At 44.5% G+C, this 24883-nt stretch overlaps 1 long non-coding RNA gene across 1 annotated transcript; it reads right to left on the minus strand.

Moving 5' to 3' along the window:
* Nucleotides 1-1449: 1449 nt before the first annotated feature.
* On the minus strand, nt 1450-24348 carry LOC119261997. The gene is made up of 2 exons (XR_005129332.1): nt 24233-24348; nt 1450-1649 (listed from the first exon to the last, which is right to left on the minus strand). It is a non-coding gene; the product is annotated as an uncharacterized LOC119261997 (long non-coding RNA).
* Between the last annotated feature and the right edge of the window lie 535 nt (nt 24349-24883).

Below are 24883 nucleotides of genomic sequence, written 5' to 3' on the forward strand. Positions count from 1 at the left end.
CCTCGCATTGGGTGTGTAGCTGTGGAGGGACTGTCTGTTTGCTAAGCATCAAACAGATCCACATCCCCTGTTGAAACCTAGGTGTACATGGCATACATGTTACCGTAAGTGTGAAGTGCAGTCAAAACACACCATAAGCATCCATCCATCCATCCATCCATTTTCTAAGCTGCTTCTCCGTAAGCAATGAAGAATAAAAAACAAAACAACTTCTTGACACCATGAAGGAAATAACGCTAAATCGTTTGAGCGCTTTTAAGCTTGCAGCCTGTTCAGTGGGGTGCTGAGTGGAAGAGTTTCTGAGCTGTTAAGCTTAATGAGTTGTTCTGAAATTGCCATCTCGGAGCATGAGACATTTATAACTGATGATCAGCCTAGAGAGGTTACCGTAAACGAGAAGCGTAGTGATACCGTGTTTAGATTTTTGTTTGAGGCTGAAGTTGTTCTTTCTCTTTAAAAGAGAAGTCAGTGTTGAATTCAATAGCAAATGGCAGCTAAGTGCTCTTCAGTTTTGTGGTTAAAATGTTTGGAGATTCTTGAACACAGCTGTGAACAATATTGCCTGTATTAAGAAAGAAGTCCATGCTCGTTTTGGAGGGATTAAAAATTCAAATGTGGCCTTAAATTGTAGGTGGAGCTCAAGATGTATTGAATCTACCATAAATGTGAAAAACAGTCCTGAAATACTTACTACTTCACAAGAACATCCGTCTGCGAGTTTGGGCCAGTGCAGGCTAGTGCAGGTTTACCTCTTACTACTCTACCTGCATTGGAAGAGAGAGAGTGGAGCTTTCATAATTCTCCACTTTCTCGTATAAGTGCTGGTTGAGAACTCTGTGTGTCTCCACCGTCTACAGGTGTAGGATTTCATTGGCTCTTATGCTGTGAGATCTTAGACCTGTTAGAAAACAAGAAGGAACACAGCAATGATAAAGGATGAGTGGCAGAACAAAAAAAACTCTTGCTGCTCATTTAGAGGTTTTCATTTTTTGTAATTAGAAAGCTTCTCTCTACCATAGCTAAGACTAGTTTTAAAAAAAAAGTTTCCACCCCCCACTGTACTAAGTCTTTGCTAAGTCTGTTTGACTAGTCTTCTCATCCGTGGTAGAGAGGAACTTCACCGCGATGGAGAACACTAGTCAAATCACAAGCCTTTTAAAGGCTTGTCGATTTTTGCTGCACTTGATTGGTTATGAATATGCAAATAAGCACTCTGCCACTTTGTTTTCTAATAGAGATCCCTTTTAAAGGTTTCACCCTCTCAGTACGGTAAGGTCTCTCACCCTCTCTCTTTCTGTAAGAGTACTATTACATGAGGTGAGCCGAGACTCAGCTGCTCAGTATAGGAAATGCATTGGGCATTTTAGGGACCTGTGGCTGAGAACGGAAAGTGCGCTACACGTTAGGACCACTGGAAAAGTGAAAGGAAGACTCTCCCACGTGGAGCTGTTTGTTAGTAAAGTGCTTTAATCACACAAACACATTCAAAACTCATGTAAAATCGCTGCTGAGCAGATTTCAGAGTCCAGAAGACAGGAGTCCAGTCCGAATGACCTCAACTAATTTTTCAACAGTGGTTCCACTGGAGCACTCCAATGTTTTGAGGGCAGAGTGGTGGGCCTCGCAAGATTAGCATAGGGACTTTTTACCTGAAAAGATTTGGAAGACGAACATTGTTATAACAGAAAAATCAACAGACAAAATATATGCATGCATGTATTCCTAATGTCAAACTCCAATAAAGACATTAAGCGAGGTTTCTTTTCGCCGACTTTAAAGAAGGTTTCTTTTCGCCGCCTTTAAAGAAGGTTTCTCTTCGCCGACTTTAAGCGAGGTTTTTTTTCGCCGACTTTAAGGGAGACGTCTTTTAGCCGCCTTTAAGCAAGGTTTCTTTTAGCCGCCTTTAAAGAAGGTTTCTCTTCGCCGACTTTAAGCGAGGTTTCTTTTCGCCGACTTTAAGGGAGACGTCTTTTAGCCGCCTTTAAGCGAGGTTTCTTTTAGCCGCCTTTAAAGAAGGTTTTTTTTCGCCGACTTTAAGCGAGGTTTCTTTTCGCCGACTTTAAGGGAGACATCTTTTAGCCGCCTTTAAAGAAGGTTTCTTTTCGCCAACTTTAAGCGAGGTTTCTTTTCGCCGACTTTAAGGGAGACGTCTTTTAGCCGCCTTTAAGCGAGGTTTCTTTTCGCCGACTTTAAGGGAGATGTCTTTTAGCCGCCTTTAAGCGAGGTTTCTTTTCGCCGACTTTAAGGGAGATGTCTTTTAGCCACCTTTAAGCGAGGTTTCTTTTCGCCGACTTTAAGGGAGACGTCTTTTAGCCGCCTTTAAGCGAGGTTTCTTTTTGCTGACTTTAAGGGAGGTTCCTTTTCGCCGACTTTAAGGGAGACGTCTTTTAGCTATCTTTAAGTGAGACGTCTTTAAGTGAGACGTCTTTTAGCCACCTTTAAGCGAGGTTTCTTTTCACCGTCTTTAAGGGAGACGTCTTTTAGCCGCCTTTAAGCGAGGTTTCTTTTCGATGACTTTAAGGGAGATGTCTTTTAGCCGCCTTTAAGCGAGGTTTCTTTTCGCCGACTTTAAGGGAGACATCTTTTAGCCGCCTTTAAGCAAGGTTTCTTTTCGCCGACTTTAAGGGAGACGTCTTTTAGCCGCCTTTAAGCGAGGTTTCTTTTAGCCGTCTTTAAGCGAGGTTTCTTTTCGCTGACTTTAAGGGAGACGTCTTTTAGCTATCTTTAAGTGAGACGTCTTTAAGTGAGATGTCTTTTAGCCACCTTTAAGCGAGGTTTCTTTTCGCCGACTTTAAGGGAGACGTCTTTTAGCCGTCTTTAAGCGAGGTTTCTTTTTGCCAACTTTAAGGGAGACGTCTTTTAGCTGCCTTTAAGCAAGGTTTCTTTTAGCCGTCTTTAAGGGAGACGTCTTTTAGCCGCCTTTAAGCGAGGTTTCTTTTCGCCGACTTTAAGGGAGACGTCTTTTAGCCGCCTTTAAGCAAGGTTTCTTTTCGCCGTCTTTAGGCAAGGTTTCTTTTCGCTGCCTTTAAGCGAGGCTTCTTTTCACCGACTTTAAGGGAGACGTCTTTTAGCCGCCTTTAAGTGAGGTTTCTTTTAGCCGACTTTAAGGGAGGTTTCTTTTAGCCATCTTTAGGCAAGTTTTCTTTTAGCTGCCTTTAAGGGAGACGTCTTTTAGCCGCCTTTAAGCGAGGTTTCTTTTAGCCGCCTTTAAGCGAGGTTTCTTTTAGCCAACTTTAAGCGAGGTTTCTTTTAGCCAACTTTAAGCGAGGTTCCTTTTCGCCGACTTTAAGGGAGACGTCTTTTAGCCGACTTTAAGCAAGGTTTCTTTTAGCCGTCTTTAAGCGAGGTTTCTTTTCACCGTCTTTAAGGGAGACGTCTTTTAGCCGTCTTTAAGCGAGGTTTCTTTTTGCCAACTTTAAGGGAGACGTCTTTTAGCTGCCTTTAAGCAAGGTTTCTTTTAGCCGTCTTTAAGGGAGACGTCTTTTAGCCGCCTTTAAGCGAGGTTTCTTTTCGCCGACTTTAAGGGAGACGTCTTTTAGCCGCCTTTAAGCAAGGTTTCTTTTCGCCGTCTTTAGGCAAGGTTTCTTTTCGCTGCCTTTAAGCGAGGCTTCTTTTCACCGACTTTAAGGGAGACGTCTTTTAGCCGCCTTTAAGTGAGGTTTCTTTTAGCCGACTTTAAGGGAGGTTTCTTTTAGCCATCTTTAGGCAAGTTTTCTTTTAGCTGCCTTTAAGGGAGACGTCTTTTAGCCGCCTTTAAGCGAGGTTTCTTTTAGCCGCCTTTAAGCGAGGTTTCTTTTAGCCAACTTTAAGCGAGGTTTCTTTTAGCCAACTTTAAGCGAGGTTCCTTTTCGCCGACTTTAAGGGAGACGTCTTTTAGCCGACTTTAAGCAAGGTTTCTTTTAGCCGTCTTTAAGCGAGGTTTCTTTTCGCCATCTTTAAAGAAGGTTTCTTTTCGCCATCTTTAAAGAAAGTTTCTTTTGGCCGACTTTAAGCGAGGTTTCTTCTCGCCGACTTTAAGGGAGGTTTCTTTTAGCCATCTTTAGGCAAGGTTTCTTTTAGCTGCCTTTAAGGGAGACGTCTTTTAGCCGCCTTTAAGCGAGGTTTCTTTTAGCCGCCTTTAAGCGAGGTTTCTTTTAGCCGCCTTTAAGCGAGGTTTCTTTTAGCCGCCTTTAAGCGAGGTTTCTTTTCGCCGTCTTTAAAGAAGGTTTCTTTTCGCCGACTTTAAGCGAGGTTTCTTTTAGCCGTCTTTAAGCGAGGTTCCTTTTCGCCGACTTTAAGGGAGACGTCTTTTAGCCGACTTTAAGCAAGGTTTCTTTTAGCCGTCTTTAAGCGAGGTTTCTTTTCGCCGTCTTTAAAGAAGGTTTCTTTTCGCCGTCTTTAAAGAAGGTTTCTTTTCGCTGTCTTTAAAGAAGGTTTATTTTAGCCGCCTTTAAGCGAGGTTTCTTTTCGCCGACTTTAAGGGAGGTTTCTTTTAGCCGTCTTTAAGCGAGGTTTCTTTTCGCCGTCTTTAAAGAAGGTTTCTTTTCGCCGACTTTAAGCGAGGTTTCTTTTAGCCGTCTTTAAGTGAGGTTTCTTTTCGCCGACTTTAAGCGAGGTTTCTTTTCGCCGTCTTTAAAGAAGGTTTCTTTTCGCCGACTTTAAGCGAGGTTTCTTTTAGCCGCCTTTAAGCGAGGTTTTTTTTAGCCGCCTTTAAAGAAGGTTTCTTTTCGCCGACTTTAAGCGAGGTTTCTTTTCGCCGACTTTAAGGGAGACGTCTTTTAGCCGCCTTTAAAGAAGGTTTCTTTTCGCCAACTTTAAGCGAGGTTTCTTTTCGCCGTCTTTAAAGAAGGTTTCTCTTCGCCGACTTTTAGCGAGGTTTCTTTTCGCCGACTTTAAGGGAGACGTCTTTTAGCCGCCTTTAAGCGAGGTTTCTTTTCGCCGACTTTAAGGGAGACGTCTTTTAGCCGCCTTTAAGCGAGGTTTCTTTTAGCCGTCTTTAAGCGAGGTTTCTTTTCGCTGACTTTAAGGGAGGTTCCTTTTCGCCGACTTTAAGGGAGACGTCTTTTAGCTATCTTTAAGTGAGACGTCTTTAAGTGAGATGTCTTTTAGCCACCTTTAAGCGAGGTTTCTTTTCGCCGACTTTAAGGGAGACGTCTTTTAGCCGCCTTTAAGCGAGGTTTCTTTTAGCCGTCTTTAAGCGAGGTTTCTTTTCGCCAACTTTAAGCGAGGTTTCTTTTCGCCGACTTTAAGGGAGACGTCTTTTAGCCGCCTTTAAGCGAGGTTTCTTTTCGCCGACTTTAAGGGAGATGTCTTTTAGCCGCCTTTAAGCGAGGTTTCTTTTCGCCGACTTTAAGGGAGACGTCTTTTAGCCGTCTTTAAGCGAGGTTTCTTTTTGCTGACTTTAAGGGAGACGTCTTTTAGCCGCCTTTAAGCGAGGTTTCTTTTAGCCGCCTTTAAGGGAGACGTCTTTTAGCCGCCTTTAAGGGAGACGTCTTTTAGCCGCATTTAAGGGAGACGTCTTTTAGCCGCCTTTAAGGGAGACGTCTTTTAGCCGCCTTTAAGGGAGACGTCTTTTAGCCGCCTTTAAGGGAGACGTCTTTTAGCCGCCTTTAAGGGAGACGTCTTTTAGCCGACTTTAAGCAAGGTTTCTTTTCGCCGACTTTAAGGGAGACGTCTTTTAGTCGCCTTTAAGGGAGACGTCTTTTAGCCGCCTTTAAGGGAGACGTCTTTTAGCCGACTTTAAGCAAGGTTTCTTTTAGCCGTCTTTAAGCGAGGTTTCTTTTCGCCGTCTTTAAAGAAGGTTTCTTTTCGCTGTCTTTAAAGAAGGTTTATTTTAGCCGCCTTTAAGCGAGGTTTCTTTTCGCCAACTTTAAGGGAGGTTTCTTTTAGCCGTCTTTAAGCGAGGTTTCTTTTCGCCGTCTTTAAAGAAGGTTTCTTTTCGCCGACTTTAAGCGAGGTTTCTTTTAGCCGTCTTTAAGTGAGGTTTCTTTTCGCCGACTTTAAGCGAGGTTTCTTTTCGCCGTCTTTAAAGAAGGTTTCTTTTCGCCGACTTTAAGCGAGGTTTCTTTTAGCCGCCTTTAAGCGAGGTTTTTTTTAGCCGCCTTTAAAGAAGGTTTCTTTTCGCCGACTTTAAGCGAGGTTTCTTTTCGCCGACTTTAAGGGAGACGTCTTTTAGCCGCCTTTAAAGAAGGTTTCTTTTCGCCAACTTTAAGCGAGGTTTCTTTTCGCCGTCTTTAAAGAAGGTTTCTCTTCGCCGACTTTTAGCGAGGTTTCTTTTCGCCGACTTTAAGGGAGACGTCTTTTAGCCGCCTTTAAGCGAGGTTTCTTTTCGCCGACTTTAAGGGAGACGTCTTTTAGCCGCCTTTAAGCGAGGTTTCTTTTAGCCGTCTTTAAGCGAGGTTTCTTTTCGCTGACTTTAAGGGAGGTTCCTTTTCGCCGACTTTAAGGGAGACGTCTTTTATCTATCTTTAAGTGAGACGTCTTTAAGTGAGATGTCTTTTAGCCACCTTTAAGCGAGGTTTCTTTTCGCCGACTTTAAGGGAGACGTCTTTTAGCCGCCTTTAAGCGAGGTTTCTTTTAGCCGTCTTTAAGCGAGGTTTCTTTTCGCCAACTTTAAGCGAGGTTTCTTTTCGCCGACTTTAAGGGAGACGTCTTTTAGCCGCCTTTAAGCGAGGTTTCTTTTCGCCGACTTTAAGGGAGATGTCTTTTAGCCGCCTTTAAGCGAGGTTTCTTTTCGCCGACTTTAAGGGAGACGTCTTTTAGCCGTCTTTAAGCGAGGTTTCTTTTTGCTGACTTTAAGGGAGACGTCTTTTAGCCGCCTTTAAGCGAGGTTTCTTTTAGCCGCCTTTAAGGGAGACGTCTTTTAGCCGCCTTTAAGGGAGACGTCTTTTAGCCGCATTTAAGGGAGATGTCTTTTGGCCGCCTTTAAGGGAGACGTCTTTTAGCCGCCTTTAAGGGAGACGTCTTTTAGCCGCCTTTAAGGGAGACGTCTTTTAGCCGACTTTAAGCAAGGTTTCTTTTCGCCGACTTTAAGGGAGACGTCTTTTAGTCGCCTTTAAGGGAGACGTCTTTTAGTCGCCTTTAAGGGAGACGTCTTTTAGCCGCCTTTAAGGGAGACGTCTTTTAGCCGCCTTTAAGGGAGACGTCTTTTAGCCGACTTTAAGCGAGGTTTCTTTTAGCCGCCTTTAAGGGAGACGTCTTTTAGCCGCCTTTAATGGAGACGTCTTTTAGCTGCATTTAAGGGAGACGTCTTTTAGCCGCCTTTAAGGGAGACGTCTTTTAGCCGCCTTTAAGGGAGACGTCTTTTAGCCGCCTTTAAGGGAGACGTCTTTTAGCCGCATTTAAGGGAGACGTCTTTTAGCCGCCTTTAAGGGAGACGTCTTTTAGCCGACTTTAAGCAAGGTTTCTTTTAGCCGTCTTTAAGCGAGGTTTCTTTTCGCCGTCTTTAAAGAAGGTTTCTTTTCGCCGACTTTAAGCGAGGTTTCTTTTAGCCGTCTTTAAGTGAGGTTTCTTTTCGCCGACTTTAAGCGAGGTTTCTTTTCGCCGTCTTTAAAGAAGGTTTCTTTTCGCCGACTTTAAGCGAGGTTTCTTTTAGCCGCCTTTAAAGAAGGTTTCTCTTCGCCGACTTTTAGCGAGGTTTCTTTTCGCCGACTTTAAGGGAGACGTCTTTTAGCCGCCTTTAAGCGAGGTTTTTTTTAGCCGCCTTTAAAGAAGGTTTCTTTTCGCCGACTTTAAGCGAGGTTTCTTTTCGCCGACTTTAAGGGAGACGTCTTTTAGCCGCCTTTAAAGAAGGTTTCTTTTCGCCGTCTTTAAAGAAGGTTTCTCTTCGCCGACTTTTAGCGAGGTTTCTTTTCGCCGACTTTAAGGGAGACGTCTTTTAGCCGCCTTTAAGCGAGGTTTCTTTTCGCCGACTTTAAGGGAGACGTCTTTTAGCCGCCTTTAATGGAGACGTCTTTTAGCCGCATTTAAGGGAGACGTCTTTTAGCCGCCTTTAAGGGAGACGTCTTTTAGCCGCCTTTAAGGGAGACGTCTTTTAGCCGCCTTTAAGGGAGACGTCTTTTAGCCGCCTTTAAGGGAGACGTCTTTTAGCTGCCTTTAAGCAAGGTTTCTTCTAGCCGCCTTTAAGGGAGATGTCTTTTAGCCGCCTTTAAGGGAGACGTCTTTTAGCCGCCTTTAAGGGAGACGTCTTTTAGCCGCCTTTAAGGGAGACGTCTTTTAGCCGCCTTTAAGCAAGGTTTCTTTTAGCTGTCTTTAAGCGAGGTTTCTTTTCGCCGTCTTTAAAGAAGGTTTCTTTTCGCCGACTTTAAGCGAGGTTTCTTTTAGCCGTCTTTAAGTGAGGTTTCTTTTCGCCGACTTTAAGCGAGGTTTCTTTTCGCCGTCTTTAAAGAAGGTTTCTTTTCGCCGACTTTAAGCGAGGTTTATTTTAGCCGCCTTTAAAGAAGGTTTCTCTTCGCCGACTTTTAGCGAGGTTTCTTTTCGCCGACTTTAAGGGAGACGTCTTTTAGCCGCCTTTAAGCGAGGTTTTGTTTAGCCGCCTTTAAAGAAGGTTTCTTTTCGCCGACTTTAAGCGAGGTTTCTTTTCGCCGACTTTAAGGGAGACGTCTTTTAGCCGCCTTTAAAGAAGGTTTCTTTTCGCCAACTTTAAGCGAGGTTTCTTTTCGCCGTCTTTAAAGAAGGTTTCTCTTCGCCGACTTTTAGCGAGGTTTCTTTTCGCCGACTTTAAGGGAGACGTCTTTTAGCCGCCTTTAAGCGAGGTTTCTTTTTGCCGACTTTAAGGGAGACGTCTTTTAGCCGCCTTTAAGCGAGGTTTCTTTTCGCCGTCTTTAAAGAAGGTTTCTTTTCGCCGACTTTAAGCGAGGTTTCTTTTAGCCGCCTTTAAAGAAGGTTTCTCTTCGCCGACTTTTAGCGAGGTTTCTTTTCGCCGACTTTAAGGGAGACGTCTTTTAGCCGCCTTTAAGCGAGGTTTTTTTTAGCCGCCTTTAAAGAAGGTTTCTTTTCGCCGACTTTAAGCGAGGTTTCTTTTCGCCGACTTTAAGGGAGACGTCTTTTAGCCGCCTTTAAAGAAGGTTTCTTTTCGCCGACTTTAAGCGAGGTTTCTTTTCGCCGACTTTAAGGGAGACGTCTTTTAGCCGCCTTTAAGCGAGGTTTCTCTTCGCCGACTTTAAGGGAGACGTCTTTTAGCCGCCTTTAAAGAAGGTTTCTTTTCGCCAACTTTAAGCGAGGTTTCTTTTCGCCGACTTTAAGGGAGACGTCTTTTAGCCGCCTTCAAGCGAGGTTTCTTTTCGCCGACTTTAAGGGAGACGTCTTTTAGCCGCCTTTAAAGAAGGTTTCTTTTCGCCAACTTTAAGCGAGGTTTCTTTTCGCCGACTTTAAGGGAGATGTCTTTTAGCCGCCTTTAAGTGAGGTTTCTTTTCGCTGACTTTAAGGGAGGTTTCTTTTCGCCAACTTTAAGGGAGATGTCTTTTAGCCACCTTTAAGTGAGGTTTCTTTTCGCCGACTTTAAGGGAGACGTCTTTTAGCCGCCTTTAAGCGAGGTTTCTTTTAGCCGTCTTTAAGCGAGGTTTCTTTTCGCTGACTTTAAGGGAGACGTCTTTTAGCTATCTTTAAGTAAGACGTCTTTAAGTGAGATGTCTTTTAGCCACCTTTAAGCGAGGTTTCTTTTAGCCGTCTTTAAGCGAGGTTTCTTTTCGCCAACTTTAAGCGAGGTTTCTTTTCGCCGACTTTAAGGGAGACGTCTTTTAGCCGCCTTTAAGCGAGGTTTCTTTTCGCCGACTTTAAGGGAGATGTCTTTTAGCCGCCTTTAAGGGAGACGTCTTTTAGCCGCATTTAAGGGAGACGTCTTTTAGCCGCCTTTAAGGGAGACGTCTTTTAGCCGCCTTTAAGGGAGACGTCTTTTAGCCGCCTTTAAGGGAGACGTCTTTTAGCCGCCTTTAAGGGAGACGTCTTTTAGCCGCCTTTAAGGCAGACGTCTTTTAGCCGACTTTAAGCAAGGTTTCTTTTCGCCGACTTTAAGGGAGACGTCTTTTAGTCACCTTTAAGGGAGACGTCTTTTAGTCGCCTTTAAGGGAGACGTCTTTTAGTCGCCTTTAAGGGAGACGTCTTTTAGTCGCCTTTAAGGGAGACGTCTTTTAGCCGCCTTTAAGGGAGACGTCTTTTAGCCGCCTTTAAGGGAGACGTCTTTTAGCCGCCTTTAATGGAGACGTCTTTTAGCCGCATTTAAGGGAGGCGTCTTTTAGCCGCCTTTAAGGGAGACGTCTTTTAGCCGCCTTTAATGGAGACGTCTTTTAGCCGCATTTAAGGGAGACGTCTTTTAGTCGCCTTTAAGGGAGACGTCTTTTAGCCGCCTTTAAGGGAGACGTCTTTTAGCCGCCTTTAAGGGAGACGTCTTTTAGCCGCCTTTAAGGGAGACGTCTTTTAGCTGCCTTTAAGCAAGGTTTCTTTTAGCCGCCTTTAAGGGAGATGACTTTTAGCCGCCTTTAAGGGAGACGTCTTTTAGCCGCCTTTAAGGGAGACGTCTTTTAGCCGCCTTTAAGGGAGACGTCTTTTAGCCGCCTTTAAGCAAGGTTTCTTTTAGCCGTCTTTAAGCGAGGTTTCTTTTCGCCGTCTTTAAAGAAGGTTTCTTTTCGCCGACTTTAAGCGAGGTTTCTTTTAGCCGTCTTTAAGTGAGGTTTCTTTTCGCCGACTTTAAGCGAGGTTTCTTTTCGCCGTCTTTAAAGAAGGTTTCTTTTCGCCGACTTTAAGCGAGGTTTCTTTTAGCCGCCTTTAAAGAAGGTTTCCCTTCGCCAACTTTTAGCGAGGTTTCTTTTCGCCGACTTTAAGGGAGACGTCTTTTAGCCGCCTTTAAGCGAGGTTTTTTTTAGCCGCCTTTAAAGAAGGTTTCTTTTCGCCGACTTTAAGCGAGGTTTCTTTTAGCCGACTTTAAGCGAGGTTCCTTTTCGCCGACTTTAAGGGAGACGTCTTTTAGCCGACTTTAAGCGAGGTTTCTTTTAGCCGTCTTTAAGCGAGGTTTCTTTTCGCCGTCTTTAAAGAAGGTTTCTTTTCGCCGACTTTAAGCGAGGTTTCTTTTAGCCGTCTTTAAGTGAGGTTTCTTTTCGCCGACTTTAAGCGAGGTTTCTTTTCGCCGACTTTAAGCGAGGTTTCTTTTAGCCGCCTTTAAAGAAGGTTTCTCTTCGCCGACTTTTAGCGAGGTTTCTTTTCGCCGACTTTAAGGGAGACGTCTTTTAGCCGCCTTTAAAGAAGGTTTCTTTTCGCCAACTTTAAGCGAGGTTTCTTTTCGCCGTCTTTAAAGAAGGTTTCTCTTCGCCGACTTTTAGCGAGGTTTCTTTTCGCCGACTTTAAGGGAGACGTCTTTTAGCCGCCTTTAAGCGAGGTTTCTTTTCGCCGACTTTAAGGGAGACGTCTTTTAGCCGCCTTTAAAGAAGGTTTCTTTTCGCCAACTTTAAGCGAGGTTTCTTTTCGCCGAATTTAAGGGAGACGTCTTTTAGCCGCCTTTAAGCGAGGTTTCTTTTCGCCGTCTTTAAAGAAGGTTTCTTTTCGCCGACTTTAAGCGAGGTTTCTTTTAGCCGCCTTTAAAGAAGGTTTCTCTTCGCCGACTTTTAGCGAGGTTTCTTTTCGCCGACTTTAAGGGAGACGTCTTTTAGCCGCCTTTAAGCGAGGTTTCTTTTCGCCGTCTTTAAAGAAGGTTTCTTTTCGCCGACTTTAAGCGAGGTTTCTTTTAGCTGCCTTTAAAGAAGGTTTCTCTTCGCCGACTTTTAGCGAGGTTTCTTTTCACCGACTTTATGGGAGACGTCTTTTAGCCGCCTTTAAGCGAGGTTTGTTTTAGCCGCCTTTAAAGAAGGTTTCTTTTCGCCGACTTTAAGCGAGGTTTCTTTTCGCCGACTTTAAGGGAGACGTCTTTTAGCCGCCTTTAAAGAAGGTTTCTTTTCGCCAACTTTAAGCGAGGTTTCTTTTCGCCGACTTTAAGGGAGACGTCTTTTAGCCGCCTTTAAGCGAGGTTTCTTTTCGCCGACTTTAAGGGAGACGTCTTTTAGCTGCCTTTAAAGAAGGTTTCTTTTCGCCAACTTTAAGCGAGGTTTCTTTTTGCCGACTTTAAGGGAGACGTCTTTTAGCCGCCTTCAAGCGAGGTTTCTTTTCGCCGACTTTAAGGGAGACGTCTTTTAGCCGCCTTTAAAGAAGGTTTCTTTTCGCCAACTTTAAGCGAGGTTTCTTTTCGCCGACTTTAAGGGAGATGTCTTTTAGCCGCCTTTAAGTGAGGTTTCTTTTCGCCGACTTTAAGGGAGGTTTCTTTTCGCCAACTTTAAGGGAGATGTCTTTTAGCCACCTTTAAGTGAGGTTTCTTTTCGCCGACTTTAAGGGAGACGTCTTTTAGCCGCCTTTAAGCGAGGTTTCTTTTAGCCGTCTTTAAGCGAGGTTTCTTTTCGCTGACTTTAAGGGAGACGTCTTTTAGCTATCTTTAAGTGAGACGTCTTTAAGTGAGATGTCTTTTAGCCACCTTTAAGCGAGGTTTCTTTTCGCCGACTTTAAGGGAGACGTCTTTTAGCCGCCTTTAAGCGAGGTTTCTTTTAGCCGTCTTTAAGCAAGGTTTCTTTTCGCCAACTTTAAGCGAGGTTTCTTTTCGCCGACTTTAAGGGAGACGTCTTTTAGCCGCCTTTAAGCGAGGTTTCTTTTCGCCGACTTTAAGGGAGATGTCTTTTAGCCGCCTTTAAGGGAGACGTCTTTTAGCCGCATTTAAGGGAGACGTCTTTTAGCCGCCTTTAAGGGAGACGTCTTTTAGCCGCCTTTAAGGGAGACGTCTTTTAGCCGCCTTTAAGGGAGACGTCTTTTAGCCGCCTTTAAGGGAGACGTCTTTTTTTCGCCTTTAAGGGAGACGTCTTTTAGCCGCCTTTAAGGGAGACGTCTTTTAGCCGCCTTTAATGGAGACGTCTTTTAGCCGCATTTAAGGGAGACGTCTTTTAGCCGCCTTTAAGGGAGACGTCTTTTAGCCGCCTTTAATGGAGACGTCTTTTAGCCGCATTTAAGGGAGACGTCTTTTAGCCGCCTTTAAGGGAGACGTCTTTTAGCCGCCTTTAAGGGAGACGTCTTTTAGCCGCCTTTAAAGAAGGTTTCTTTTCGCCAACTTTAAGCGAGGTTTCTTTTCGCCGACTTTAAGGGAGACGTCTTTTAGCCGCCTTTAAGCGAGGTTTCTTTTCGCCGACTTTAAGGGAGACGTCTTTTAGCTGCCTTTAAAGAAGGTTTCTTTTCGCCAACTTTAAGCGAGGTTTCTTTTTGCCGACTTTAAGGGAGACGTCTTTTAGCCGCCTTCAAGCGAGGTTTCTTTTCGCCGACTTTAAGGGAGACGTCTTTTAGCCGTCTTTAAGCAAGGTTTCTTTTCGCCAACTTTAAGCGAGGTTTCTTTTCGCCGACTTTAAGGGAGACGTCTTTTAGCCGCCTTTAAGCGAGGTTTCTTTTCGCCGACTTTAAGGGAGACGTCTTTTAGCCGCCTTTAAGCGAGGTTTCTTTTCGCCGACTTTAAGGGAGATGTCTTTTAGCCGCCTTTAAGGGAGACGTCTTTTAGCCGACTTTAAGGGAGACGTCTTTTAGCCGCCTTTAAGCGAGGTTTCTTTTAGCCGTCTTTAAGCAAGGTTTCTTTTCGCCAACTTTAAGCGAGGTTTCTTTTCGCCGACTTTAAGGGAGACGTCTTTTAGCCGCCTTTAAGCGAGGTTTCTTTTCGCCGACTTTAAGGGAGATGTCTTTTAGCCGCCTTTAAGGGAGACGTCTTTTAGCCGCATTTAAGGGAGACGTCTTTTAGCCGCCTTTAAGGGAGACGTCTTTTAGCCGCCTTTAAGGGAGACGTCTTTTAGCCGCCTTTAAGGGAGACGTCTTTTAGCCGCCTTTAAGGCAGACGTCTTTTAGCCGACTTTAAGCAAGGGTTTTTTTCGCCGACTTTAAGGGAGACGTCTTTTAGTCACCTTTAAGGGAGACGTCTTTTAGTCGCCTTTAAGGGAGACGTCTTTTAGTCGCCTTTAAGGGAGACGTCTTTTAGCCGCCTTTAAGGGAGACGTCTTTTAGCCGCCTTTAATGGAGACGTCTTTTAGCCGCATTTAAGGGAGACGTCTTTTAGCCGCCTTTAAGGGAGACGTCTTTTAGCCGCCTTTAATGGAGACGTCTTTTAGCCGCATTTAAGGGAGACGTCTTTTAGCCGCCTTTAAGGGAGACGTCTTTTAGCCGCCTTTAAGGGAGACGTCTTTTAGCCGCCTTTAAGGGAGACGTCTTTTAGCCGCCTTTAAGGGAGACGTCTTTTAGCTGCCTTTAATCAAGGTTTCTTTTAGCCGCCTTTAAGGGAGATGTCTTTTAGCCGCCTTTAAGGGAGACGTCTTTTAGCCGCCTTTAAGGGAGACGTCTTTTAGCCGCCTTTAAGGGAGACGTCTTTTAGCCGCCTTTAAGCAAGGTTTCTTTTAGCCGTCTTTAAGCGAGGTTTCTTTTCGCCGTCTTTAAAGAAGGTTTCTTTTCGCCGACTTTAAGCGAGGTTTCTTTTAGCCGTCTTTAAGTGAGGTTTCTTTTCGCCGACTTTAAGCGAGGTTTCTTTTCGCCGTCTTTAAAGAAGGTTTCTTTTCGCCGACTTTAAGCGAGGTTTCTTTTAGCCGCCTTTAAAGAAGGTTTCCCTTCGCCGACTTTTAGCGAGGTTTCTTTTCGCCGACTTTAAGGGAGACGTCTTTTAGCCGCCTTTAAGCGAGGTTTTTTTTAGCCGCATTTAAAAAAGGTTTCTTTTCGCCGCCTTTAAGCGAGGTTTCTTTTAGCCGACTTTAAGCGAGGTTCCTTTTCGCCGACTTTAAGGGAGACGTCTTTTAGCCGACTTTAAGCGAGGTTTCTTTTAGCCGTCTTTAAAGAAGGTTTCTTTTCGCCGACTTTAAGCGAGGTTTCTTTTAGCCGTCTTTAAGTGAGGTTTCTTTTCGCCGACTTTAAGCGAGGTTTCTTTTTGCCGACTTTAAGCGAGGTTTCTTTTAGCCGCCTTTAAAGAAGGTTTCTCTTCGCCGACTTTTAGCGAGGTTTCTTTTCGCCGACTTTAAGGGAGATGTCTTTTAGCCGCCTTTAAGGGAGACGTCTTTTAGCCGCATTTAAGGGAGACGTCTTTTAGCCGCCTTTAAGGGAGACGTCTTTTAGCCGCCTTTAAGGGAGACGTCTTTTAGCCGCCTTTAAGGGAGACGTCTTTTAGCCGCCTTTAAGGGAGACGTCTTTTTTTCGCCTTTAAGGGAGACGTCTTTTAGCCGCCTTTAAGGGAGACGTCTTTTAGCCGCCTTTAATGGAGACGTCTTTTAGCCGCATTTAAGGGAGACGTCTTTTAGCCGCCTTTAAGGGAGACGTCTTTTAGCCGCCTTTAATGGAGACGTCTTTTAGCCGCATTTAAGGGAGACGTCTTTTAGCCGCCTTTAAGGGAGACGTCTTTTAGCCGCCTTTAAGGGAGACGTCTTTTAGCCGCCTTTAAGGGAGACGTCTTTTAGCCGCCTTTAAGGGAGACGTCTTTTAGCTGCCTTTAATCAAGGTTTCTTTTAGCCGCCTTTAAGGGAGATGTCTTTTAGCCGCCTTTAAGGGAGACGTCTTTTAGCCGCCTTTAAGGGAGACGTCTTTTAGCCGCCTTTAAGGGAGACGTCTTTTAGCCGCCTTTAAGGGAGACGTCTTTTAGCCGCCTTTAAGCAAGGTTTCTTTTAGCCGTCTTTAAGCGAGGTTTCTTTTCGCCGTCTTTAAAGAAGGTTTCTTTTCGCCGACTTTAAGCGAGGTTTCTTTTAGCCGTCTTTAAGTGAGGTTTCTTTTCGCCGACTTTAAGCGAGGTTTCTTTTCGCCGTCTTTAAAGAAGGTTTCTTTTCGCCGACTTTAAGGGAGACGTCTTTTAGCCGCCTTTAAGCGAGGTTTTTTTTAGCCGCATTTAAAAAAGGTTTCTTTTCGCCGCCTTTAAGCGAGGTTTCTTTTAGCCGACTTTAAGCGAGGTTCCTTTTCGCCGACTTTAAGGGAGACGTCTTTTAGCCGACTTTAAGCGAGGTTTCTTTTAGCCGTCTTTAAGCGAGGTTTCTTTTCGCCGTCTTTAAAGAAGGTTTCTTTTCGCCGACTTTAAGCGAGGTTTCTTTTAGCCGTCTTTAAGTGAGGTTTCTTTTCGCCGACTTTAAGCGAGGTTTCTTTTTGCCGACTTTAAGCGAGGTTTCTTTTAGCCGTCTTTAAAGAAGGTTTCTTTTCGCCGACTTTAAGCGAGGTTTCTTTTAGCCGTCTTTAAGTGAGGTTTCTTTTCGCCGACTTTAAGCGAGGTTTCTTTTCGCCGTCTTTAAAGAAGGTTTCTTTTCGCCGACTTTAAGGGAGACGTCTTTTAGCCGCCTTTAAGCGAGGTTTTTTTTAGCCGCATTTAAAAAAGGTTTCTTTTCGCCGCCTTTAAGCGAGGTTTCTTTTAGCCGACTTTAAGCGAGGTTCCTTTTCGCCGACTTTAAGGGAGACGTCTTTTAGCCGACTTTAAGCGAGGTTTCTTTTAGCCGTCTTTAAGCGAGGTTTCTTTTCGCCGTCTTTAAAGAAGGTTTCTTTTCGCCGACTTTAAGCGAGGTTTCTTTTAGCCGTCTTTAAGTGAGGTTTCTTTTCGCCGACTTTAAGCGAGGTTTCTTTTTGCCGACTTTAAGCGAGGTTTCTTTTAGCCGACTTTAAGGGAGACGTCTTTTAGCCGCCTTTAAGCGAGGTTTCTTTTAGCCGTCTTTAAGCAAGGTTTCTTTTCGCCAACTTTAAGCGAGGTTTCTTTTCGCCGACTTTAAGGGAGACGTCTTTTAGCCGCCTTTAAGCGAGGTTTCTTTTCGCCGACTTTAAGGGAGATGTCTTTTAGCCGCCTTTAAGGGAGACGTCTTTTAGCCGCATTTAAGGGAGACGTCTTTTAGCCGCCTTTAAGGGAGACGTCTTTTAGCCGCCTTTAAGGGAGACGTCTTTTAGCCGCCTTTAAGGGAGACGTCTTTTAGCCGCCTTTAAGGCAGACGTCTTTTAGCCGACTTTAAGCAAGGGTTTTTTTCGCCGACTTTAAGGGAGACGTCTTTTAGTCGCCTTTAAGGGAGACGTCTTTTAGTCGCCTTTAAGGGAGACGTCTTTTAGTCGCCTTTAAGGGAGACGTCTTTTAGCCGCCTTTAAGGGAGACGTCTTTTAGCCGCCTTTAATGGAGACGTCTTTTAGCCGCATTTAAGGGAGACGTCTTTTAGCCGCCTTTAAGGGAGACGTCTTTTAGCCGCCTTTAATGGAGACGTCTTTTAGCCGCATTTAAGGGAGACGTCTTTTAGCCGCCTTTAAGGGAGACGTCTTTTAGCCGCCTTTAAGGGAGACGTCTTTTAGCCACCTTTAAGGGAGACGTCTTTTAGCCGCCTTTAAGGGAGACGTCTTTTAGCTGCCTTTAATCAAGGTTTCTTTTAGCCGCCTTTAAGGGAGATGTCTTTTAGCCGCCTTTAAGGGAGACGTCTTTTAGCCGCCTTTAAGGGAGACGTCTTTTAGCCGCCTTTAAGGGAGACGTCTTTTAGCCGCCTTTAAGCAAGGTTTCTTTTAGCCGTCTTTAAGCGAGGTTTCTTTTCGCCGTCTTTAAAGAAGGTTTCTTTTCGCCGACTTTAAGCGAGGTTTCTTTTAGCCGTCTTTAAGTGAGGTTTCTTTTCGCCGACTTTAAGCGAGGTTTCTTTTCGCCGTCTTTAAAGAAGGTTTCTTTTCGCCGACTTTAAGCGAGGTTTCTTTTAGCCGCCTTTAAAGAAGGTTTCCCTTCGCCGACTTTTAGCGAGGTTTCTTTTCGCCGACTTTAAGGGAGACGTCTTTTAGCCGCCTTTAAGCGAGGTTTTTTTTAGCCGCATTTAAAAAAGGTTTCTTTTCGCCGCCTTTAAGCGAGGTTTCTTTTAGCCGACTTTAAGCGAGGTTCCTTTTCGCCGACTTTAAGGGAGACGTCTTTTAGCCGACTTTAAGCGAGGTTTCTTTTAGCCGTCTTTAAAGAAGGTTTCTTTTCGCCGACTTTAAGCGAGGTTTCTTTTAGCCGTCTTTAAGTGAGGTTTCTTTTCGCCGACTTTAAGCGAGGTTTCTTTTTGCCGACTTTAAGCGAGGTTTCTTTTAGCCGCCTTTAAAGAAGGTTTCTCTTCGCCGACTTTTAGCGAGGTTTCTTTTCGCCGACTTTAAGGGAGATGTCTTTTAGCCGCCTTTAAGGGAGACGTCTTTTAGCCGCATTTAAGGGAGACGTCTTTTAGCCGCCTTTAAGGGAGACGTCTTTTAGCCGCCTTTAAGGGAGACGTCTTTTAGCCGCCTTTAAGGGAGACGTCTTTTAGCCGCCTTTAAGGGAGACGTCTTTTTTTCGCCTTTAAGGGAGACGTCTTTTAGCCGCCTTTAAGGGAGACGTCTTTTAGCCGCCTTTAATGGAGACGTCTTTTAGCCGCATTTAAGGGAGACGTCTTTTAGCCGCCTTTAAGGGAGACGTCTTTTAGCCGCCTTTAATGGAGACGTCTTTTAGCCGCATTTAAGGGAGACGTCTTTTAGCCGCCTTTAAGGGAGACGTCTTTTAGCCGCCTTTAAGGGAGACGTCTTTTAGCCGCCTTTAAGGGAGACGTCTTTTAGCCGCCTTTAAGGGAGACGTCTTTTAGCTGCCTTTAATCAAGGTTTCTTTTAGCCGCCTTTAAGGGAGATGTCTTTTAGCCGCCTTTCAGGGAGACGTCTTTTAGCCGCCTTTAAGGGAGACGTCTTTTAGCCGCCTTTAAGGGAGACGTCTTTTAGCCGCCTTTAAGGGAGACGTCTTTTAGCCGCCTTTAAGCAAGGTTTCTTTTAGCCGTCTTTAAGCGAGGTTTCTTTTCGCCGTCTTTAAAGAAGGTTTCTTTTCGCCGACTTTAAGCGAGGTTTCTTTTAGCCGTCTTTAAGTGAGGTTTCTTTTCGCCGACTTTAAGCGAGGTTTCTTTTCGCCGTCTTTAAAGAAGGTTTCTTTTCGCCGACTTTAAGGGAGACGTCTTTTAGCCGCCTTTAAGCGAGGTTTTTTTTAGCCGCATTTAAAAAAGGTTTCTTTTCGCCGCCTTTAAGCGAGGTTTCTTTTAGCCGACTTTAAGCGAGGTTCCTTTTCGCCGACTTTAAGGGAGACGTCTTTTAGCCGACTTTAAGCGAGGTTTCTTTTAGCCGTCTTTAAGCGAGGTTTCTTTTCGCCGTCTTTAAAGAAGGTTTCTTTTCGCCGACTTTAAGCGAGGTTTCTTTTAGCCGTCTTTAAGTGAGGTTTCTTTTCGCCGACTTTAAGCGAGGTTTCTTTTAGCCGACTTTAAGCGAGGTTTCTTTTAGCCGACTTTAAGGGAGACGTCTTTTAGCCGCCTTTAAGCGAGGTTTCTTTTAGCCGTCTTTAAGCAAGGTTTCTTTTCGCCAACTTTAAGCGAGGTTTCTTTTCGCCGACTTTAAGGGAGACGTCTTTTAGCCGCCTTTAAGCGAGGTTTCTTTTCGCCGACTTTAAGGGAGATGTCTTTTAGCCGCCTTTAAGGGAGACGTCTTTTAGCCGCATTTAAGGGAGACGTCTTTTAGCCGCCTTTAAGGGAGACGTCTTTTAGCCGCCTTTAAGGGAGACGTCTTTTAGCCGCCTTTAAGGGAGACGTCTTTTAGCCGCCTTTAAGGCAGACGTCTTTTAGCCGACTTTAAGCAAGGGTTTTTTTTCGCCGACTTTAAGGGAGACGTCTTTTAGTCACCTTTAAGGGAGACGTCTTTTAGTCGCCTTTAAGGGAGACGTCTTTTAGTCGCCTTTAAGGGAGACGTCTTTTAGCCGCCTTTAAGGGAGACGTCTTTTAGCCGCCTTTAATGGAGACGTCTTTTAGCCGCATTTAAGGGAGACGTCTTTTAGCCGCCTTTAAGGGAGACGTCTTTTAGCCGCCTTTAAGCGAGGTTTCTTTTAGCCGACTTTAAGCGAGGTTCCTTTTCGCCGACTTTAAGGGAGACGTCTTTTAGCCGACTTTAAGCGAGGTTTCTTTTAGCCGTCTTTAAAGAAGGTTTCTTTTCGCCGACTTTAAGCGAGGTTTCTTTTAGCCGTCTTTAAGTGAGGTTTCTTTTCGCCGACTTTAAGCGAGGTTTCTTTTTGCCGACTTTAAGCGAGGTTTCTTTTAGCCGCCTTTAAAGAAGGTTTCTCTTCGCCGACTTTTAGCGAGGTTTCTTTTCGCCGACTTTAAGGGAGATGTCTTTTAGCCGCCTTTAAGGGAGACGTCTTTTAGCCGCATTTAAGGGAGACGTCTTTTAGCCGCCTTTAAGGGAGACGTCTTTTAGCCGCCTTTAAGGGAGACGTCTTTTAGCCGCCTTTAAGGGAGACGTCTTTTAGCCGCCTTTAATGGAGACGTCTTTTAGCCGCATTTAAGGGAGACGTCTTTTAGCCGCCTTTAAGGGAGACGTCTTTTAGCCGCCTTTAAGGGAGACGTCTTTTAGCCGCCTTTAAGGGAGACGTCTTTTAGCCGCCTTTAAGGGAGACGTCTTTTAGCTGCCTTTAATCAAGGTTTCTTTTAGCCGCCTTTAAGGGAGATGTCTTTTAGCCGCCTTTAAGGGAGACGTCTTTTAGCCGCCTTTAAGGGAGACGTCTTTTAGCCGCCTTTAAGGGAGACGTCTTTTAGCCGCCTTTAAGGGAGACGTCTTTTAGCCGCCTTTAAGCAAGGTTTCTTTTAGCCGTCTTTAAGCGAGGTTTCTTTTCGCCGTCTTTAAAGAAGGTTTCTTTTCGCCGACTTTAAGCGAGGTTTCTTTTAGCCGTCTTTAAGTGAGGTTTCTTTTCGCCGACTTTAAGCGAGGTTTCTTTTTGCCGACTTTAAGCGAGGTTTCTTTTAGCCGCCTTTAAAGAAGGTTTCTCTTCGCCGACTTTTAGCGAGGTTTCTTTTCGCCGACTTTAAGGGAGACGTCTTTTAGCCGCCTTTAAAGAAGGTTTCTTTTCGCCAACTTTAAGCGAGGTTTCTTTTCGCCGTCTTTAAAGAAGGTTTCTCTTCGCCGACTTTTAGCGAGGTTTCTTTTCGCCGACTTTAAGGGAAACGTCTTTTAGCCGCCTTTAAGCGAGGTTTCTTTTCGCCGACTTTAAGGGAGACGTCTTTTAGCCGCCTTTAAAGAAGGTTTCTTTTCGCCAACTTTAAGCGAGGTTTCTTTTCGCCGAATTTAAGGGAGACGTCTTTTAGCCGCCTTTAAGCGAGGTTTCTTTTCGCCGTCTTTAAAGAAGGTTTCTTTTCGCCGACTTTAAGCGAGGTTTCTTTTAGCCGCCTTTAAAGAAGGTTTCTCTTCGCCGACTTTTAGCGAGGTTTCTTTTCGCCGACTTTAAGGGAGACGTCTTTTAGCCGCCTTTAAGCGAGGTTTCTTTTCGCCGTCTTTAAAGAAGGTTTCTTTTCGCCGACTTTAAGCGAGGTTTCTTTTAGCCGCCTTTAAAGAAGGTTTCTCTTCGCCGACTTTTAGCGAGGTTTCTTTTCGCCGACTTTAAGGGAGACGTCTTTTAGCCGCCTTTAAGCGAGGTTTGTTTTAGCCGCCTTTAAAGAAGGTTTCTTTTCGCCGACTTTAAGCGAGGTTTCTTTTCGCCGACTTTAAGGGAGACGTCTTTTAGCCGCCTTTAAAGAAGGTTTCTTTTCGCCAACTTTAAGCGAGGTTTCTTTTCGCCGTCTTTATAAAGAAGGTTTCTCTTCGCCGACTTTTAGCGAGGTTTCTTTTCGCCGACTTTAAGGGAGACGTCTTTTAGCCGCCTTTAAGCGAGGTTTCTTTTCGCCGACTTTAAGGGAGACGTCTTTTAGCCGCCTTTAAAGAAGGTTTCTTTTCGCCAACTTTAAGCGAGGTTTCTTTTCGCCGACTTTAAGGGAGACGTCTTTTAGCCGCCTTTAAGCGAGGTTTCTTTTCGCCGACTTTAAGGGAGGTTTCTTTTCGCCAACTTTAAGGGAGATGTCTTTTAGCCGCCTTTAAGCGAGGTTTCTTTTCGCCGACTTTAAGGGAGACGTCTTTTAGCCGCCTTTAAGCGAGGTTTCTTTTAGCCGTCTTTAAGCGAGGTTTCTTTTCGCTGACTTTAAGGGAGACGTCTTTTAGCTATCTTTAAGTGAGACGTCTTTAAGTGAGATGTCTTTTAGCCACCTTTAAGCGAGGTTTCTTTTCGCCGACTTTAAGGGAGACGTCTTTTAGCCGCCTTTAAGCGAGGTTTGTTTTAGCCGTCTTTAAGCGAGGTTTCTTTTCGCCGACTTTAAGCGAGGTTTCTTTTCGCCGACTTTAAGGGAGACGTCTTTTAGCCGCCTTTAAGCGAGGTTTCTTTTCGCCGACTTTAAGGGAGATGTCTTTTAGCCGCCTTTAAGCGAGGTTTCTTTTCGCCGACTTTAAGGGAGATGTCTTTTAGCCGCCTTTAAGCGAGGTTTCTTTTCGCCGACTTTAAGGGAGACGTCTTTTAGCCGTCTTTAAGCGAGGTTTCTTTTTGCTGACTTTAAGGGAGACGTCTTTTAGCCGCCTTTAAGCGAGGTTTCTTTTAGCCGCCTTTAAGGGAGACGTCTTTTAGCCGCCTTTAAGGGAGACGTCTTTTAGCCGCATTTAAGGGAGACGTCTTTTAGCCGCCTTTAAGGGAGACGTCTTTTAGCCGCCTTTAAGGGAGACGTCTTTTAGCCGCCTTAAAGGGAGACGTCTTTTAGCCGCCTTTAAGGCAGACGTCTTTTAGCCGACTTTAAGCAAGGTTTCTTTTCGCCGACTTTAAGGGAGACGTCTTTTAGTCGCCTTTAAGGGAGACGTCTTTTAGTCGCCTTTAAGGGAGACGTCTTTTAGTCGCCTTTAAGGGAGACGTCTTTTAGCCGCCTTTAAGGGAGACGTCTTTTAGCCGCCTTTAAGGGAGACGTCTTTTAGCCGCCTTTAAGGGAGACGTCTTTTAGCCGACTTTAAGCGAGGTTTCTTTTAGCCGCCTTTAAGGGAGACGTCTTTTAGCCGCCTTTAATGGAGACGTCTTTTAGCCGCATTTAAGGGAGACGTCTTTTAGCCGCCTTTAAGGGAGACGTCTTTTAGCCGCCTTTAAGGGAGACGTCTTTTAGCCGCCTTTAAGGGAGACGTCTTTTAGCCGCCTTTAAGGGAGACGTCTTTTAGCTGCCTTTAAGCGAGGTTTCTTTTAGCCGCCTTTAAGGGAGATGTCTTTTAGCCGCCTTTAAGGGAGACGTCTTTTAGCCGCCTTTAAGGGAGACGTCTTTTAGCCGCCTTTAAGGGAGACGTCTTTTAGCCGCCTTTAAGGGGAACGTCTTTTAGCTGCCATTAAGCGAGGTTTCTTTTAGCCGCCTTTAAGGGAGACGTCTTTTAGCCGCCTTTAAGCGAGGTTTCTTTTAGCCGCCTTTAAGGGAGACGTCTTTTAGCTGTCTTTAAGCGAGGTTTCTTTTCACCGACTTTAAGGGAGACGTCTTTTCGCCGACTTTAAGGGAGGCGTCTTTTAGCCGTCTTTAAGCGAGGCGTCTTTTAGCCATCTTTAAGCGAGGCGTCTTTTAGCCGCCTTTAAGGGAGGCGTCTTTTCGCCGCCTTTAAGGGAGGCGTCTTTTCGCCGTCTTTAACCAAGGTTTCTTTTGGATTCAAAGCTCTGTTTTAAAGCCCTGTGATCTAGAACAAAGTTATCCATAGTTATTTATCCGAATTGATTAGCTGATTCACTGAATTTGGAAAAAAACTATCTGTAATTCCAAAATTGACCTCCAGGCGTCCAACAATACTGGCTTTTCTATAATAGCATTTTTAAACCCTGCTGAGCTTCACTTGAGTTTTACTGAGGTGGAGACGGTTAACCATATCATTAGTGTGGTATAAATGTAGTTTTGTACCAATTCATTATTTACTCTTAAAATACAAAAATCTCAAAGCAGCAGCCTCAAACCTTCTGAAAAACTGCCGTGAGCTTCGGTTACTCACAGCTGAACCAAATCCTCTCTAAACGGTGGTTGAGATAGTGTAGTGGTTAACACCTTTGCCTTCTACGCTGTAGACTGGGGTTCAATCCCTGACCAGGGCAAGCACCCTACACAATACCAATAAGAGTCCTTGGGCAAGACTCCTACCACCACCTTGGCCTACCTATGTAAAATGATCAAATTGTAAGTCGCTCTGGATAAGAGCGTCAGCCAAATGCCATAAATGTAAATGAGCACAGAGAGTAAAAGGTCCCTCAGCAGTGGGGCATGAGACACTAACAGAGTTAATACAGGAACAAGTATTGAGCTTAACCTCTAACTTACTGCATGTTTAAGTTAGTGAACTAAGCTACATCATTAGGACAATCAACACAAGGGGAATTCACGTTAAAATCAGGGTTTTGTGAGGAACCTACCTGATTTCACTGCTGGGGTCTTCTTTTCTTTCAGGCTGGAGATGTTCTGCTGTTCTGATGGTGAAAGAGAACGTTAGAGAATCATCTGATCTTCATTGATGTGAATCAGCTGGAAATAAAATCCTCCTATTAGAGAGATATGGGATGTGGCATCTGCTTTAAGCTGTGTTTCTGACAGCTGATTCACATGATGGTTACAGATACTCAACAACCATAACATGTCTTACAACACAAGCAGTTTTGCTAAGATAGTTTAGAACTTGTTCTTCAATCCTAACAGAATTCACAGGTCAGCATTTAGTGACGTAAATTAAACATTTCACTGGCATTGCTGACTGATTTCATTTCTTTTTGTATCAATCTTAAGAAACAAAATTTAACTAAACACTAGAAGTCCTTGAAAAAAATTGAACTGATTTCATAGAATATGGTCACTTTATTTTAGACAAGTCTCCAACAACATTAACAAATCTATTTTACACCTAAGAGCGATAGAACTCCACAAACCAGTCCCGAATCAGACCCTTCAAGGGGATTCTGAGAACAGTATAGGTGAAGTTCTAGCCCTTGTAAAAAGTTCCAACAGCATGATTTACTTGAATCAAGCCCTGTTAGGGGATTCATTCAATCACACCAGTTAAAACCAAGCTC

This window comes from Pygocentrus nattereri, chromosome 22 (genome assembly GCF_015220715.1).
Source record: "Pygocentrus nattereri isolate fPygNat1 chromosome 22, fPygNat1.pri, whole genome shotgun sequence".
Classification (NCBI taxonomy): Eukaryota; Metazoa; Chordata; class Actinopteri; order Characiformes; family Serrasalmidae; genus Pygocentrus; species Pygocentrus nattereri.